We start from the raw sequence: 18,286 nt of genomic DNA, 5'->3' as shown, positions 1-18,286 counted from the left end.
CCCAACAAGGGACCAGGGACAAATGAGCAAGGACAAGGGACCTTGGTTGTACACACCCGGGGGACTTACCAAAATTTGGCCGGGGCGTCGCGGCGACTTCAAAACAAACGGAGCCCAGAGGGTTGCCAAAGTACCCATTATTTCCGGCCGGTCCTGTTGGAAAAGGTTAATACAAAGACAAAAACAAAAACTACCAGCTACTTACAAGAGACGTCTTCCTAAGTCCTAAACCTAGTTTCTTCCACTACCAAAGCAAAAGCACCGTGGGACAACGACGTCTGGTCAGCAGCCAGTCACTTGGGGCTGTCCCTGAGACAAGGGGCTCAGGCAGCTGCAGGACAGCTTCCAAGAGAGGCCTTTAGCCAGAGGCCGGTGTGCCACAGGCGAGATGTCCACCTGGGACGTTGTCCCATCTGGGTCGCCAAATTGTTACCAAACCTGAAGTGAGTTCACTCACCCGTGGCACAGCAAGCCAATCTCTGACACCGGGTGTGGTGGAAGAAAGTAGGAACTTTATTTTTGCACAGCGCTGAGCAAGGAGAGAGGGCAGCTAACGCTCAAATCCCAAACTCCCGGAAAAAGCTAAAAGGAAGGGTTTTTATTTGGGGTTTTAGGTAGGGGAGGGGAAGCATATGGCCTTGCTGGTCGGAGCTTTCCCACCAGCCTGTCTTTGGCCTGGAGACACTTGCAGAGAGGAGGGAGCTCATGACCTTGCTGGTCAGAAGCTTTCCCACTAGTCTGTGTCTCTTTGTGGGGAGGAGATAGTCCAGGTGCTTGTCCTTGACGGTTTCTGTCTCCATGGAGCATAGTGGATTCTGGAGCCAGGAAGCCAGAGAGTAAGCAGGCAATGAGTGTTTTGGTTTTAACCCCATATATGCTGGGTTTAATGTGGGGAAACTGATATCAGGATTGGTATCATCATCAGTGACCTTGACAAGAGCGGCCGCAGGGGAATATTGGACGTGCAGGGGGTTCACGAGGGGACGGGAGGAGAGAAAGTGGAGAAAACAGGGAAAGGCCAAATAGTAGCACAAAGCAAATACTCGGTGAAAACCTCCAGGCGTTTGTTGTTGGCGTGATGGGATTGTGAAAGCCAGGTGTTCACTCTGGAAGAGGGACGCACTCCTGTCCACGGGCTTCCGTGGGGGTCGGCTTGCTGGGGTCTGCTGGACGAGGGATGTGACGATTCCCCAGCCAGGGGCGTATGTCCTGGCACGACTCTAAAGATGGAATTCGGAACATCCATCAGGGAAGCCCTTTGCCGTCTGTCTGTTGTCATCAGAGAAGCAATGCAAAGAGCGGAATAAGTCGATAAAAGCAGCTCACATTTTCCCCATGGTTTTCACTTTGCGAAAGTGCCTTCACAGCCTCACCTGCTCCTCACTTGGGCGGGGGAGGAGCCGGCGTTTCACGGCAGAGGAAACTGGGACTGGGTCAAGGTCACAGGTGGTGGGAATAGAGGGGCCAGGACTCAACACAAGTTTTCTGACTCTAAATCCTAGCTCTTTCCACTTTATTATCCTGTGTCTCTTAAAAGGTGGACATTGCTTTTTAAAAAATTTTTTAAGCTTGCTTACAACAATTAACTATTTTTCATGAGTCAGGGCCCCCATGATGGGCTTTCCATGACTGTACCACGTAATCCTGAGAACAACCCTATCAGGCACCCACTGTTACTACCCTCGCTTACAGAGGCGGAAACTGAAACAGAGAGGCTAGGCAGCTCACCCAAAGTCACCCAGCTGGGAAGCCGTGAATCAGCATCGGAATCCGGGCATTTGGGCTTGAGAATGCATGCCCCTGAGCACCACATTTTCCCGTTTCATCTTCTACACACGCAGCCCTTCAAGCAGAGAAAATGTTAATTGACTTGACCATAGTCACATGCTGATTGATCGTAGTCCAGAACTCTGATCAATTAAAGGGAGTTTTATCGAGCACCTTCCAGAGTGACGCAGAGTGTGAGGTGCTTTGACATCAGGCAGAAAAGAAGCTGGGATGTGGCTCCTTCCAGGAGGTTGCAGTGTCGGCCGCTGAGCACCAGCTGCCTGTTTGGCGTTTCCGCTGGGATTCAGGGCAGCCGGGGAAACACACCGTCTAGCAGCTCACGTTATCCTTCAGCAAACGTCCACTCTCCCTCCACCTTCCTCCCACCCGCAGGAGAGTGTACTTCCCCGCCCACGTGGGCTTGGCCACGTGACCTGCTTGGCCGCCAAAATATGGCAGATGCACTACGGGCAGAGGCTCTAGTTGTGCTGGCGGAGTTTGGCTCGGTCTCCTGCAGCTCTTCCTTCCACCATGACAGGGACACTCCCCAGGCTTCGTCAGCCTGGTCCCAGGACGAGAGACACGGGGAGCAGACCCGCCTCTGACCTGCAGCCTGCAGCCCAGCTGACACCCGTGGAGTTCAGCTGAGCCCGACAGAGCCACAGCTCAGATCCATGAATGAGAAGTAAATACTGTTGTTGGAGTCACTGAGGCCATTGGAGTGGCTATGCAGCATTGCTAGAGAAAGAGCTGGTTAACCCACATAGGACGTGTCAGTTGAAAATTCACAAATGTGGTTTGAAAATGTAGTTACCATCTTACAGCGGTACGTTGAGAGGCGACATCTGTCCGTGGGTCAATAACGGATGGGGTCCCCTCGGCCCCAGTTAACAGCCATCCTGTCCCCCTGGGAGCCGGACTTTGGGAGTGGTCTTTGAAGAAGAGAAAACCAACTGCCCTTATCCATCTCTCTTTTTTTCTTTTATGTTAGACATGGCAAGCACAACAATTGCCACACCTGCAGACCCTTTAGGAGGCAATGCACGCGGCCTCCGGTGAGGGGCGGACCTAGGCAACCACGTTTGAAGTCACGTACTTATAGCCCAATCTCTCCCAGGTACATCCGATTGGACCAGAGGCAGACACCTGACCTAGGAGCAGCTGACCCATAGGCTGGCCTGAAAAAAGGGATTGGCTCAGCCAATCAAATCTCTCCAAAATTTGAAGTAGGAAGAACAGAAACTTACAGGATTATGTAAGTAGAGAGGCAACGAGAAATAGAGCAGAAAAAGAGGAGAGGCGCAGTCTCCTTGAGACGTGAGAGACAGCTACAGAGTGGAGCTCTGTGCGGCCCGCCTGCAGGGGCCCCACCCTGCCTTGGCTCCAGAACTGCCCTCCAGCTCCGCTGTCCGTGGGCTTGGCCCCCAGGCACTTCCTGTTGGAAGTTCCTGAGATGTTCTCTCCAGTGTTGCTCCCTGTGCTGTCTCCCAGCTGAGCCCCACACTTACCCGAGCTAACCCAGGAGTAGTCTGTTCCTTGCACATTTACCACCTGCTCCGGAAAACTCCTCGGCTCGTCTTCTCCTCGCTCCACGGCTGTGACTGCGAGAGGAAGGCATCGGCCGCCTCTCCCACTGCTTTGATGACCTTCTGTGATGTAATATGCAGCTGAACTGCAAAGAGAATCAAGTGAAATAAAACACCACCAAGTGTGTCCCTTTCCCAGGGAAGGGCAGAGAGGTTTTGCAGGCTCTTGATTGGCATGCACAGCCACAGAACCAAGCTCAAGATTCAGTGCTTGTGGCAGACACCTTCGGGAAGTTTCCAGGACATGGTGGCCTGAAGGAGGCAGCTGCAGAGACACAGAGGGCAGGAAGGGATATCCGGCTTCAGAGAAATGAGTCTGCTGGGTAAAATGAACACCACTCACTTTTGCATTCAGAGAGGATGTTCTAATTTCTTCTGAAAGTGATAAGAACAAATGAGGTTATTAATATGCCCCATTTTGAAAGCTGTTTCCTCATTCTTAAAAGCAAAATGAGTCATCTGTTTCTCTCACCATCCCTGAACAATAAAAAGAAGGTTCAGTGGTTCCACTGTGCACCCTTATTCCACACACCTGACGTGAAGTCAGGCGGCCTGCGGACCACAGCCCACAGTGGAGGCTTGGGGGACGTGGGTACGTGCTCCCCTTCTGGTCCACCAGACATGGGCAGTGGGTGGGCCCCTCCATGGACATCGTGTCTGGCACCAGGGCCTGGACATTTAATACCCATGGAGTGATCACTCCAGTGTGTTTATATGTAAGATGAGAATCTGTTTATAACAACAAAAACTGGTTAATTCCCTTATCAGACATGAACAGATAACTGAAATAATGCAGAGTAGCCTAAGTAACATAATTTCCTAAATAGAAAAAAGAGCTGGATGGATGTCAAGGGCATTATGCTGAGTGCAAAAGATGGGTCTCAAAAGGCCGTAGACGTCATACCCAGCATGACTCCGTTTCCACACCATTCCTGAGATGACTCCACTACAGAGATGAGACCGGAGCCATGATTGCAGGGTTACAGGTGGTGGGGGTGGGAAAGGGTGTGGCCATGAAGGGGCGGCATGAAGTGGTGGGTCAGTTCTCAGGGTAATTGCACAAACCTGAGAGTGTGATAAAATGGTGTATTGCCACACACCCTGTATGGATGGCAGTCTTCCGGTTTTGACATTGTATTATCGTTACGCAAGATATAATCATTTGGGGAAACTGGGTGACCTGCTGTGCTGTCTTTGCAATGTCCTGTGAACCTATGAATCTATAATTATTTCAAAATGAAAAGATTTTTTTTCTTTTTTTCAGAAAACCAGCACACTGTGATTAAGAGTAAGAAGGCAAGCCACAGGCTGGGAAAAATTTTTTTCCAATACATTGATCTGAGAAAGGGCTCATATCCAAATATGTAAAGAGTTCCTACAATCCAATAAGAAAAAGACAAAGAACTCAATAAAAATGGGCAAAAGAGGATATCCAAGCATCCAATGACCATTTGAAAAGGTATGCAACATCATTTTTCATCAGGAAAATGCAAATTAAGACCACAATGAGACACCACTGGAGACCTGTCAGAATGACTAAAATTTAAGAGATCCAGGATATCAAGTCTGATGAGGATATGGAGCAATTAGAATTCTCAGATGTCTCAGATGGGAACGGAAATCGGATCAGCCACTTTGGAAAACTCTGGAGACTGAGTCCCCTGGAAGCAAACTCTGTGATGGAGATCAGCATGTAGGAAGTTTATTCGGGAGTATGTTTGGGACCAGCACCTGGGGAAGGAGAGGAAAGGGAGGAGCAGGAAGGAGGTTGGGCAGAGGGCACAGTGGGCTGCCAGGCAAATGCAGGGGAGACCTCACAGGGAGCTCTCAAGCCGGGGTGGCCGCTCGGAGTTGTTCTGAGTTGGGGCAGGGGCTCAGTTTTATACCTCAAATTGGTTGTCAGTGATGGATTGGGCCCTGGAGGTGGGCTGGCCAGGTGAGGAGGTGTGGTCTTGGGCAAGGCCCTCTCCCCAACCAAGGCAGTTCCTGAAGGGGGCTGCCTGTGGAGGGCTGTCCGCCACCCACCCTCCCGACAGCGAGGGAAATAGTGCTTCAGGCCTGAGAGGGACCTGAGTGGCCATTGTGGCTGCACCACCGTCCACCCCTCATACCGCTTGGATTCACTGCTTCATAAAGCTTTCAGGGAAGCTCCTCCAAAATTCAGATGGACCTCTCTTTGGACAAACTGTAGTCTCTGCTGTTTCGCTGGGATGGATACCCACCTTCCCCATCTCCTATGACCCAATCTGGATTTCCTTCACCATCAGTTAGCAACTCTGCTGGTCTCAGTGGCTTCTCTGCTGGTGTGACCCAGATCCTCACTCCTGAGCGGGCTGAGTCCCTGCTTACCATGCCCTTCTCAGGCCAGGGTTGCTGCAGCTGTCCTTTTACCACCACAATTGGGCACAGGAATATCAAGAGGCACCCAAATGGGTCACCTGGATGTCAATTATGTTCCTCCCTGCCCTCCTCTTGATGACCTGGATCAACTATTTCTGCCAGAATGGTGGTTTCTTTTCTTGCCAGTTGGTCTCTTGGCAGAAGGAGCGTAAAAAGCTCAGGCAGCAGCCATGGTTCAATGGTGCTCTTGCTGCATCCCCTGGTGGAGGGGTGCCCTTCTGGGAAGCAGAACCTCTAAATCCACAGAGCCCGGGGTGGCAGGGACAGAGCATGAAGTCTCTCAGGGCATCACTGGGAGTCATAGTATGTGAGGCCTTCCTCCGCCCACCCCTTGGTTCCTGGACCAACGTACTCAATCTACTGGGGACGCAACACCATATAAATGTCACTGATATAGAATGCATGTTGGGTCCCGGAAGATGGCATCTATCCTTGCAAGGTACCACCTCCAAACTGGCAATTTAGCTGTTCCTTCAACAAGTTGTCCCATCACTCTATCAGGCTTGCTGCTTCTGGGTCGTATGGCATTTGATATAACTAGTAGATCCCGTAGTCGTGTGCCCACTCACATAGTTGCTTTGCTGTGAAGTCTGGCTCACTCTGTAGACCTCGGGTAGTAGAGCTGGCTTCGACTCTGTGGGCAGGACAGACAGACCCGTAACCAAATATGTATCTATTATTGTCAAAATGAAGCACTGCTGCTTCCAGGATGACAGAGGTCTAATGCAATCGAGTCACTGCCCCCGAGTCACTGGTTGACCTACTTGAGAGGTGGCGCCATATCAGAGGCTCATCCTTGGTCACTGTTGCCAACAGCTTGGATATTCGACAAGCAGCACGGGCAAGATCGGCCTTTGTAATGGGAAGCATGCTGTTGGTACCATACACAGCCTCCATCCCTCCCGTGATTCCTCCATTCATTCATTCATTCATTCATTCTCCATTGTGCTGGCACTCGCATGGCCAATGACAGGGGCTGACTCATGCCATGGATTTTAAATCTTCCTTCCAGGGTGGGTGTTACCATGAAATACTAAGATCTCCTCACTTCAAGTTCATTCCCAGGTGTCCATCCTCATCCCTCGCCCAAGACTTTTTGTCCCTAACTTTCCTATCCATCTCCTTGCAAACGTTTGAGCAGCTGGCCCAGGCATTTGCCACTGCCCATGGCTCTCTGTGGATTCTAACCTCTACCACTTCTCTCGCCACACAAAGTCGATGACCAGATTCACTGCCCAAAGCTCTGCTCAGGGAGAGCCATTCCCCTCGCTGCTGTCTTCAAGTTCGCTCACGGCTGTGAGCTGTCAGCTGGTTTTGGCTTATGCTCACCTCCAAACCAATCATTTGTGAACTGAATTTAGGCTTTTTTCTCCCCTGTCACCTGGTCATAAGGGATCCCCCGTGTGGCCATAGGTGTGAGCTGAAGGAGAAGCAATTGCCGAAGAGGGGCTGGCAGCTGGCACCAGTCCCAGGAGCGAGGAGGAACCATCTGAAGGAGACGCTGAGGAATGAGCTGCAGCGTCCTCCAAAGTATCAACAGCAGCTGAGCGTGTGCCTGCCCCATCGCCCAGACACGCCCCTCCTGGGGACCTATGGACTGAGCATGCGCCTGCCCCATCGCCCAGACACGCCCCTCCTGGGGACCTATGGGCTGAGCGTGTGCCTGCCCCATCGCCCAGACACGCCCCTCCTGGGGACCTACGGGCTGAGCGTGTGCCTGCCCCATCGCCCAGACACGCCCCTCCTGGGGACCTACGGGCTGAGCGTGTGCCTGCCCCATCGCCCAGACACGCCCCTCCTGGGGACCTACGGGCTGAGCGTGTGCCTGCCCCATCGCCCAGACACGCCCCTCCTGGGGACCTACGGGCTGAGCGTGTGCCTGCCCCATCGCCCAGACACGCCCCTCCTGGGGACCTACGGGCTGAGCGTGTGCCTGCCCCATCGCCCAGACACGCCCCTCCTGGGGACCTACGGGCTGAGCGTGTGCCTGCCCCATCGCCCAGACACGCCCCTCCTAGGGACCTATGGACTGAGCATGCGCCTGCACCATCGCCCAGACATGCCCCTCCTAGGGACCTATGGACTCAGCGTGTGCCTGCCCCATCGCCCAGACACGCCCCTCCTGGGGACCTACAGGCTGAGCCTGTGCCTGCCCCATCGCCCAGACACGCCCCTCCTGGGGACCTATGGGCTGAGCGTGCACCTGCCCCATCGCCCAGACACACCCCTCCTAGGGACCTATGGACTGAGCATGCGCCTGCACCATCGCCCAGACACGCCCCTCCTAGGGACCTATGGACTCAGCGTGTGCCTGCCCCATCGCCCAGACACGCCCCTCCTAGGGACCTATGGAGAAGAAATGGGCACATAGGTCCAACAACAGAAAATCGCATAACAATTTTCACCGAAGCTTTATTCCTAATTGCCTCAAGCTGGACACAGCACAAATGTCCGTCAATGGGAGAAGAGATCAATAAATGAGGAGTATAGTCATCCAACACAATGTAAACCACAACATTAAAGACCAACGACTGATGTGCACAATAACGTGGATGAATCTTACACACCTTGTGTTGAGTAAAAAGCCAGAAGCGAATGCTGCCTGACTCATTTCTCGCGTTTATCGAGGACAGGCAGAACTAACTCAGGTGCTCGAAGTAAGGATGCCCTTTCCTTCTGGTGGGCTTGCTGGGCATCGCTGGGGAGCTTTCTAGGGTGGGGGAAGTATTTTGTATCTTGATCTGGATGTTGATTACATTGATGTATGTTTATATACATATATGTGAGATTCATGAAGCTATACACATAGATACGTATACTTTACACATTTGACCTTTTTTGGTAGTATCTTATATCTCAATTTTAAAAAAACAAATAAATGGCATGTGCAAGTTAAATAGAAAATAAAAGTGCACAATAAGAAGAGACAGTATGCAGTTCCTACTGTGTGGCGCCTCTGCTTTGACCTGCTCAGCCGTTTTTACAGGGCAAAGCCCCAGGGCGTAAGTCCGCTGAAAGTCCTGCTCTGCAGTCGATAAGTTACTTAGAGTCACAGTGTCATGATCCGATTCTTTTTTGGGTCCTGGGGTTTCTGCTCAGCTGCACTTTCCATCTACAGCAGCGTCTTCTCTCTGACCTTCCTGGAATAATTTCCATTTCTGGAGCAAACTGCATTCTACAAAATATAAATATGCTCCAGGTCCCTTCCGTTACCTCTAACGTTCTGCCTGGCTGGCGTCCTCTCTCTGGCTATTGTACTGGGAGCATCTGATGTCACTATTCCTCAGCTGTTTTCCATCCCCGTCACTTCCCTTCCCCCTCCCCCGGAGCTCTCTGTGTGAGTGAGTTAGCCGGGCTCCGTAATCAGATATTTAAAGGAACCAGCTTCTTTTGAACCGAGGCGATTTTTTTCTACACAAAATTAACCCAGTTAACACCGTGGTACGAGTTATCTACAGCCTTGTTCCCATGGTGACTGCGCCAGGCAGTGATCTGTCAGTGTCGGGAGTAGACAGATGCGATAGGGGCATTCTATTCAAGTGATTTAACCATTTTCTTCATCTGTAAAATAGAGAAATAAGAGGCGATAATAAGATTGCTGTGGGAATCATGTCAATAGATATAAAACTCTAAAACAGTTCCTGACAATGGTGAGGACCTTAAGGAGAATTCTGATCAGAACCATAATGCTCACTGAGCATGTGCAGAACACAGCCATGGAAACCAACAGCAGGAAAACGTCTCCTGTGCAAACAAACGTGCCTCACCCAGGAAGGACGGGTCCCACACAGAAACGGTCTGCTGTTGTCAACAGGCCAAAAACAGAGAGAATGCTGTAAGTTACGTAGAGAGAATTTCTTTAAAGACTGAATCAATTATTAAAGATGTATGTGATGAGTAGGCAGGATAATATCAAGGAGCTCTAAATTATTTACACTTTATTGCTCTCAGTCTGTGGGTGTCTGACAAGCCTCGTGTTCCATCGGGGGATCCTGCAGAGTGTTCTCGGCCCAGAAGATTTTCTGACGATGCATCTGCTTTGGAAGATGTTGAAGCATCTTACTCACCTAAAGCAATCAGTCCTTGACTTCCCCATCATGAGGATTCTGCTTTTAGGACCATGTTCTCTCAGGTTGCAGCTGCGCCTTCTGCTCTAAGATGCGTGAAGGGAGGAGATGTCTGCCAAGAACGTGGTAGTTCTGCGTGTACGATCAGCTCTACCGTTTCTGCAAATCTTGATGAAATGGCACAAACAGTATTAGAGGGGTCTCACCTTCCAGAGGCACCTTACTGCTGCTACTGGGCCACCTTCTGGGGCCTTGAGTTCCAAATGGTCCACATATGCCCTCAGGCTGCGTTGTGTTAATTCCAGCTAAGCGACTCCTGTGTCGTGCCTACACATCTCCTGGGCCAGATGCGTGCGCATGGGAAGGGGACTGAGACGTCCCCATGGTACCAGCTGCGCAAACATGAGAAGGGGGAGGTGTTTGTGAACAGCTATGAAGAGAATTTTGACAAGGGACAAGGGCTCACTGAGTGCCCTGGGTTCGTTCTCATCTTTAACATAGAACTCCCACGCAAATCAGTTGTGGGTGCCTCTTGAGCACCCCAGATTCCCACCCTTGCTCTGCCTCCCCCAGGGTGAAAGGTTATGGGGTCCCAGCAAAGGTCAGATGCCTCGGATGGGTTCTAGAAGAATCCAATCCATCCACTATTTTTTACGTCAAATTTTCCTCCAGCCTGCAGAGGCCTGGCTGTGAGAAACAGCCTCACCCCAGGATCTGGGCGGATACGGGCGGCGGGCGTGGTGGGGCAGGAGACAGGAGGGTTGCGTGGGTTTCTCTTTGACTACTGCATCCTGAGGAAGAGGTTTGCACTCTAGGAATCTCAATGTCAAGATGCTTACCTTGACTGGCATCCTTTGGATTAAGGAAGAAAGCAGGAATTTGAGAGAGATGATTAGAAACCTGAATGAGGGGCCATCCATAGCCTGTATTTATTTTTTTGTAACCCCACCATCATCTCTGGGCATCTGATTTCGTCTTGACATGTTAGCGAGCTACAGTTGGTCCGAGTGACTCTAAGGGGCCTGCAGATTTTTAGAGGATATAGAGGAGGGGCCTGAAGTTCTCAGTCCTAATCCTCCAGAGGGCCTGGCGAGGCCTTGGGAATCTAAGCACCACCTCCTCCCTTCGTGGGGTTTGAACAGCCGGCAGAACCGCGGGTGGGTCTGCTTGGGCAGGTCTGGGCTGTGCTCAGGAGGCCATGGTCTGTTCCCCGGAATGGGGTGGGGACCAGAAGCTTCAGCGAGACCAGGGATGGAGCAGCCCCCCTGAGTGAGTTCTTACATGGCCACAGCAATCCTCTGTCTAACGTCGATTTCCAGACTCAGGAAGATCCCTATTCAAATGAACTAATTCCAGAGAACATCCCCAGATTAATTAAGCGTGGATGGCTCTTCCTGTTCCTCTGGATCAGAGCAGGCGCTCTCGCTGCCCTGTCCCACCCACCCGGCCCTGCAGGGTGATGGGGGTCCTGCCATTCACCACCTCCCGGGCCTCTCTCTCTCTCTCTCTCTTTCTCTCGGAAAGCTCTCCAGATCCTCTGCCCGTCTTTCCCCAAGATCCCTGACCTTTCTTAATTCGACATCCCGAACGATCCCTGACCTGCTGCTCTCGCTCCTTCCAGGACTCTGGCTGTGGCCCTGCCAGGCCTCAGGTCCTATCTGCCAGCAGGCCGGCTGACCCCTTAATGTGACTGACCGCTTTGGATTCTTAAGCCTCAGGTTCTGCTCCCCTCAGACTTGGGAAGCCTTCTGTGTCTTTGCCCTCGTTCTGGGATGGTGCCTTAGGTCCGGGAGGGCTCTTCGGGATAAATCTCAGCCTTTTTCCTTCAGAAAGAGGCCTCCAGACTGCTCTCCTTCGCTTCCTCCCTCAACCTTAGTTCCTGCCCACAGCAGCCCTGAGCTCGTCTCCAAGAGAGTGCGGGGGGTCCGGGAGGGGAGGACAGGCCAGACCCCACCTAGACGTCTCCATCCCTTGCTCCATCCGTGGCCCTGGAGAAGGGGCTTGGACGAGTACGGAGCCCCAAGGAGGGAACGTTGCCCCTCCCAGCAGGTCTCTGTCTTTCCTGAAAATGGCAGCTCTGCATCCCACGGATATGGGCGCACAGCCTTCCCGGCTCTGAGTGGGGGTGGCCTCCTGCACGTGGGGGCCGGGATGGCTGGGGACTTGGGCCCCTTGTTACTGCTAAGCTCGGCACTGCCATCCCTTTATGTAAACGGTCTCAGAGGCGCATCCTGTTACTTTTCCCGCTTTACAGGTGGGGCCCCTGGGACCCAGGAAGTGGCAGACTCGGCCTGAGGCTCCAGTCTGACCCAGAGCTGGGACGCCTGCCCTCGCCCGAGCTGGGGCCAGTCAGCCATTCCCTGACCGCCCTGCCCTGGCTCCTTGGCCGTCAGATTGGCTGGGAAGAAGCGTCAACTGTCCAAGGGGAGGGGACTTGGAGCAAATGGGCGCTCACAGGCTGGATCAGAACAGCAGCGTGCTCTGCCCATCAGCCTGGTTCTCGCTCCTCTGTGGAAGCCCTGATCGCTGGGGCGGGCGTCTGGGCCCCCACCACGTGCTCGCTGCAAGAGGGTCATGCTGGTGTCCGTGTACTCGGTGCAGCTTGTTGGGTTCAGTTTTGAGTGTTTTCATTTCTTTGTCCCCAGGCAGAATCGGATCCAGCCTTTCCGCCCCTCCCTCCTGGGAGACACTGCCCTTCTCTCCTCCATAAGAGATCCCCGGGGGGCCTGAGCCTGCCCAGCCGCCTCCTGTTTCCCCTCTGCCACTCTGCGCGTCCCCCTGGACCAGTGGTGCCTGGAGCATGACGGACAGTCAACAATGTTTGTTGAATGAATGCATGAATGAATGAATGCAGCTTTCCGTATGTGGAATCATGGCCCCTGACAGAGCTGCTGTTAGGATCCCTTGGAAGGGAGCCACAGGCTCGGTGCCAGGTTGGAGGATGGTGGCGAGTGCATTGTGCTGACTGTCGTCTCTGTGGACGGCTTCTGGTTCCTCCCAGACCCTCCCACGCCTGACAAACGGAAGCCCACGGGCTCACAGTCTCGCGGCAGCCGGGGCGAGGCGCTGGGGAGCACTGGACTGTGCCCCCGGCCCACCCTGTCCATGCATGGGCCTGGAGAAGCTGACCTTTGTCCTTAGAGCCAGTGTGACTTCCTCACGTTCATCTTGAGCCTCCGGGCAGGGCGCCTGGGGGTGGGGGGACCGCCACATCAGGTGCCGATTCCTTGTGGCAACTGGACTTCACTCCCAGCTCCGGAGCGGAGAGGAAGGCCTGATGGAGATGCCGGGCAGAGCGTGTGATTTATAGCCCCTCCATCACCGAGAAGGACCGGCCTCACTGAGAGAGGCTTTTAAAGATCCCTTGGCTGGGATTTGCCTCACCACCCCGTCTTCCGCTGGGCCTGACCATACAGTCGCTTCTGGTAAAAATTCCACTGTCACAGGACAGCTCGGCTCTCTGTTCCTCTCCCCTCCACTCGACCCACCCCCGAGCCTGACTCATCTCTTCTAGAACCTTCTCTGTCCTTCTACGTGTGATTTACTAAGTGCGTTTCCCAGCCAGCTCCCAGACGCTGGCTAGAAAGACCAATTTACAGGAACAAAATGTCCCCGAGTTATCGCCGGGTCACGGTCCAAACTTCATTTGAGGATCAGCTGTGGGAATTGATGTTTTTCTCATAGAAACAACAGTGGTGGAGGGGGCTCAGGGTGTCCTCTGAAGACATTTCGTCCTTGATGAAGCTGAACTGTAACACAGACAAGGGGTCTAGACACAGAATGTCTGTGTGGTACAGAAGGGGGGGGGTAGGAGGAGAAGCAGGAGAAGCAGGGGTGCTGCCCCCCTCTTTGTTAAGGCAGTTCTAATCCTGGGCCACAGTTCATAATAAACAGGTCTTGTGCATGCAGCCTCTTGTGGCCTTAGATCCAGAAAGGATTGGGGTTTGGAGTCTGACCCATGTTAAACAAACTCATACCAGCTTGATGTATTGACCAGAATGGCAGGTTACTCACCAACATTGCTGGCTCTCGAGCTCCCGGGGGAGCAGGCTGCTCCCTGTGCGATCCCTTCTTGGAACCGAATCTGAAGGGGAGCTGTGGCAAGCCTCCCCCCGTCTGGATCAGGGCTTCCACTGTCGCAGGCTGGGCACGCCTCCTCGGGCCCCGCCCTTCTGCCCTCCGGCCCCAGCACGCGTGTGGAGACTCAGGGCTTGCATCATCCGCTGCCCCTTTCCTAGACCTTCGGGCCCCGTGCTAGGCACCACCTTGCTCTCACTGCAGTGATTTCTTCAATCAGGTGAAAGCCAAACTGGTCGGCCCGGGGGCCCTCTGATTCTTTAAAGTGGGTGTAGCATCGCTTGCTGCGTTCTGACCGAACACACGTGGATTTTGTAGTTTAACCCAGCAGGAAACAATTTAATTTGTGTTATTGGGGACCCTTCAACTGGATGTTTCCAACCTCCCCGACAGTGTTCCATCTCTACCTTCAACTACAGACCCCCCCCCTCTTTCGTGTGTGTGTGTGGGAGGCAGGGGAGAAAGTAGAATCAGGCCATCTTATTCCATAAAATCCTCGAAATTCAAAATATCTGCTGTCTCAAATCCTTTTCAGAAGTAGCGGGAATATAAAGTAGAACAAAATACGTGAATAAATATAAAGAGTCGTTTATTACCTTTCATCCTTAGCAGAAACTCCCGTTCCCTTAGAGCAAATGATCTCAGCTGGATGTTTAAAAAAAGTTGGACAAATTAGTTTATACTAATGTGTGACTGACTAACTGATACCTCTAATAACGTCCTGGGAGTTTTTCGTCTTTTTAAAAGAGGGTATACAGTGATATGTATGCATCTCTAACCAGAATTTCAGGCAGGATAAGCAGCTATTTCACAGAGCAGAAGGGTTTGGGGAGTACTGTGGGAAGGAGATGAGGTTCAGCCCCGTCTTTTGCTCTGGAGTCCAGCTTCCCTCAGCTGTTCATAGCATCTTCTTCTCTCTCTGAACTCCAGTCCCAGAGATTCACAAGGCTCCAAGGTTTGTCACAAAGTTCCCGTGGCGGAACGCTCAGGACCCCTGGTGTGTGTGGGGTCTGGCTGCTCAGGGGCGAGCGAGGGCAGTGTCGGCCGTCTGTGCAGGTCCTCTGCCAGCTCACCTTGACCTTTCATCCGTCTCTTTCCAATGCCCCACTTCATTTCGTGTTTGGTATTGCTTTTGCAGACAAGCTTGGCACCCCGAGGGCTGAAGCGTCTCCCTGGAGCGGCTCCTGTTCGTCCCCTCTCCTGCCCCACAGGCCTCACTCCCAGGGGCCCGCTGGACCGACACCTGCTTGTTCCCCAGCAGCTCGGTGGATGCTGACTTTGCTGGGTCAGCCTCTCTGTCCTCCTGCCCCGGCTTGGGAGGAACTCCTGCACCAGCTACGAGAACCCTGGCCACAGGCCTCGCCCACAGTCCCACAACCCCGGTGCTCTGACTCTTGCTGGGGACAGTCAGAGAGGCCCTGGCGGCTGCTCCTGACCGACCCCCAGGAGATGAGCTGAACGGCATCTCTCCCGGATGGCTGGCGACATCGCGTGCCCGTCCCACCCCTGGACTAACCCCCAGCCCTGTATCTGGGCTGAGAACAATGGCCCCTCAACAGGCAGGTCTGGGAAATTATACGGGACAAGGTTTGGGGTTTTTCCCCTAGCCTTTTCACTGATACTCTCACACTACAAGTGTCCTGCTTGTGAGAGCTGACCTGGGGGCCTCTGCTGTCCTTTCGTCCGTGAGTCTTGGCCCCAAACAAGGCTGCCCAGACGGGACGTGGATGCTGGGGACATGGCTGCAACCGGGGACGTGCCACAGGAGCCTACCCTTCCTCTGGTCGAGGGCAAGTGAGTTTCTGCACAACCACCCCACTGCGTTACATAGGTCCTCTGTCACCGGTTCCCAAGAAGCCCGGTTCCTGGTTCAGCATCCTGTGGTTTAGCCTCAGGAACACGCAAAAGGTCATCGCATTTGTGTCTGAAAGTTTAAGAACCAGTGTTGCCAGGATCAAGAAGTTAGAAATGCTCCCACATGTGGTTACTCTTGACAAATCAGTTTGCAGACTCATTCAGCAGACACGGTTGGGGACCTACTGTGTGCTGGGCCTCAGGGACGCTGCGGTGAATAGGGAGGGGGTGTCTGCTCTCCCGGACCCCATGACGGCCTTCAAGGAAAAAGGATCCTGGTGCTCTTTTCTGGAAGGCAGAAGACTGAGCCTTCCCAGAGGCCGGCGCCCGGTTCGTCTGTCGTGAGCACATGTGGGGGTCCTCACCTGGCTTCTCCTGCCGGGTTGTAGACTCATCGGGGGCACACATGGCTGCGTTTCAGCCTCCTTCCGCAGAGTCCTCTCTGTGCTTTCTGAATGCTGGGCTCGCTGCTCTCTTGTCGCCCTTCTCGTGAGTGTGACGGCTGGTGCTGCTGAGTGCTGACTGAATGCCACACCCCCGCATTCACAACCTCACTTTTCTCTCTCTCTCTCTTTTTTTTTTTTGCTGGGCAAGATTTGCCCTGAGCTAACATCTGTTGCCAATCTTCCTCTTTTTTTTTCCCTCCCCAAAGCCCCAGCGCATGGCTGTATATTCTAGTTGTAAGTCCTTCTAGTTCTTCTGTGTGAGCCACTGCCACAGCCTGGCCACTGACAGATGAGTGGTGTGGGTCTGCACCCGGGAACAGAACCCAGGCCACTGAAGCAGAGCACGCCCAACTCTAACCACTAGGCCATCAGGGCCAGCTCCACCATCTCCCTTTACCAAACCACAACTCGACAAGGAAGCTGCCCTCGGGGACCCCATGAACACCGTCCTTACCTTGGCCTGCACGGCCCAGCGGCAGCCTGCCCAGCTGCAGGTCCTCCTCCCTCTCCCCGGCTCCCAGCTCTCAGCCACCCCCGCCCCTTGCTGGTGGCCACACCCCGCGGGCTCCCTCCTCAGGCTGGCTCTTGACTCACCCACAGCTCCAGAGAGGCGCCCCGACCCTCTGAGACAGCCAGCTCCTGGGCTCCCCCCCTCTCGCCCTGCTCTGTTTGCTTCATGGCCCTCACCACTACCCCACAGATCACGTCTCTGTGGTTCGTCTTCACTACCTGTTTGTTAACATCTGAAAGCCAGCTTCACTTGAGAGGGCTTGGTCCGTCTGGTCCCGAGCTGCATCCTCAGCACCCGCCTGTGCTCCCACCAAGTGGGTCCTCGACCAAGATCTGTTCGATCAATGAATCTCCACTTTATAGATGGGGATGCGAAGCTTAGAAGGATTAAGTGACTTGTTCAGGCCACATAGCTAGGAAATGCCAGAGACGGGATTTGAATCCACGTCCTCTGATGCGAACAGCCACATTTGGAACCAGTCTGTGTGTATCTGTGTTCTTCTCCATGAGGCTCTGAGATTCTCCGTGACAAGGACTGTTTGTTTAATATCTTTAGCCTGGATGCTTACAGAGTCTGACACTTGGGGCGGATTTTATAAATGTTGGATGAAAAATATGCAGTCAGCCAACGGATGGCAGCTCGAACAGGCAGAGAGGCACACTTCCAATGGGACCACAGTATAGATGACGCACGAGGCCTAAGGAATGCGGGGGGGATAGCAAAGTCCCCCTCTGCATAGTTAAACTGCCGGTGCTAAGGGGCTGGCTAGGCTGTGTGGAAAACGAAGTCTGGCGAGTGAGCGTTATCGCTGCGCCTTCACCTTCAGCAGCCGGAGGCCAGAGTCGAGGCCCCAGACCCTGCCTCAAGGGCACTGCAAGTGTCAGTGCCCGGGATGCTTTGCTGACCATCCAGAGGCTCCAGGGTGATGCTGGAGCCGTGGTAAAAACGTGCTGTCTTCACAATGGGGACAGATGGCGAGCTGGCAGCTCCATAAAGTGGCCACAGGGCTTCCCACTGGTTCTGCTGTCCACCAGGCAACAGACGCAACGTTCAAGTTTGCTGAGAGGGTTTGACGGAAAAGATCCCAAGGAATCTGGAGGTGTCTGAGCAACAGGAAAGATGTCTCTGGCTACTTCACTGCAGGACTCTGGACTCTCACGTCTGAACAACAGTTTGGTACAATGACCAGTTGTTCTGGTTTTCAGAGCTCATCCCTTCTCCTTTCTAACCTTGCGGCTCCTTGGCACAGCTCTCCTGCTTTCCTCAGTGCAGGGAAGCGGGAGGGAGATGGGACCACAGCCCTCCCTTGGGATCGGCCTGGGGGAGTCAGGACCCTCCGATGGTCTCAGCTGGCCCCCTGGAGGGGTGTCCGCCATTGCGTCCCAGCATCAGAGCTGTGCCGGGTGGACGCATAGCTCCTCTCCACCGGAGAGATGTGGTCACTTACACTGTGTCCCCTTTGTGGGCTGAAATGATTGGCGTCCTTTGCTCCCACCCGTTTCACACGCCCTCCTCCCTCCTCTCTCCTCCTCATCATCCCGCCCTTCTTGTTGATGTTCCTTAGCTCTGAATCACAGA

General features: G+C 53.5%; 3 long non-coding RNA genes across 4 annotated transcripts; all 3 read right to left on the bottom strand.

Annotated features, from left to right (window-relative positions):
- Positions 1-490: 490 nt before the first annotated feature.
- On the bottom strand, positions 491-3,439 carry LOC139075193 (uncharacterized). Its single transcript, XR_011525344.1, has 3 exons — positions 1,942-3,439; positions 1,729-1,843; positions 491-1,220 (listed from the first exon to the last, which is right to left on the bottom strand). It is a non-coding gene; the product is annotated as an uncharacterized lncRNA (long non-coding RNA).
- A 1,228-nt stretch (positions 3,440-4,667) lies between these two features.
- LOC139075194 (uncharacterized) lies at positions 4,668-7,337 on the bottom strand. Its single transcript, XR_011525345.1, has 2 exons — positions 7,135-7,337; positions 4,668-6,387 (listed from the first exon to the last, which is right to left on the bottom strand). It is a non-coding gene; the product is annotated as an uncharacterized lncRNA (long non-coding RNA).
- Positions 7,338-8,147: 810 nt separating this feature from the next.
- Positions 8,148-13,968, bottom strand: LOC139075192 (uncharacterized). 2 transcript variants are annotated; one of them, XR_011525342.1, is made up of 3 exons: positions 13,835-13,968; positions 9,821-9,987; positions 8,148-9,314 (listed from the first exon to the last, which is right to left on the bottom strand). It is a non-coding gene; the product is annotated as an uncharacterized lncRNA (long non-coding RNA). The 2 variants fall into 2 exon arrangements; XR_011525343.1 differs by lacking the exon at positions 13,835-13,968 and adding an exon at positions 12,950-13,344.
- Between the last annotated feature and the right edge of the window lie 4,318 nt (positions 13,969-18,286).

This window comes from Equus przewalskii, chromosome 13 (assembly GCF_037783145.1).
Source record: "Equus przewalskii isolate Varuska chromosome 13, EquPr2, whole genome shotgun sequence".
Classification (NCBI taxonomy): domain Eukaryota; kingdom Metazoa; phylum Chordata; class Mammalia; order Perissodactyla; family Equidae; genus Equus; species Equus przewalskii.
This window is presented reverse-complemented; position numbering and strand designations above follow the sequence as displayed.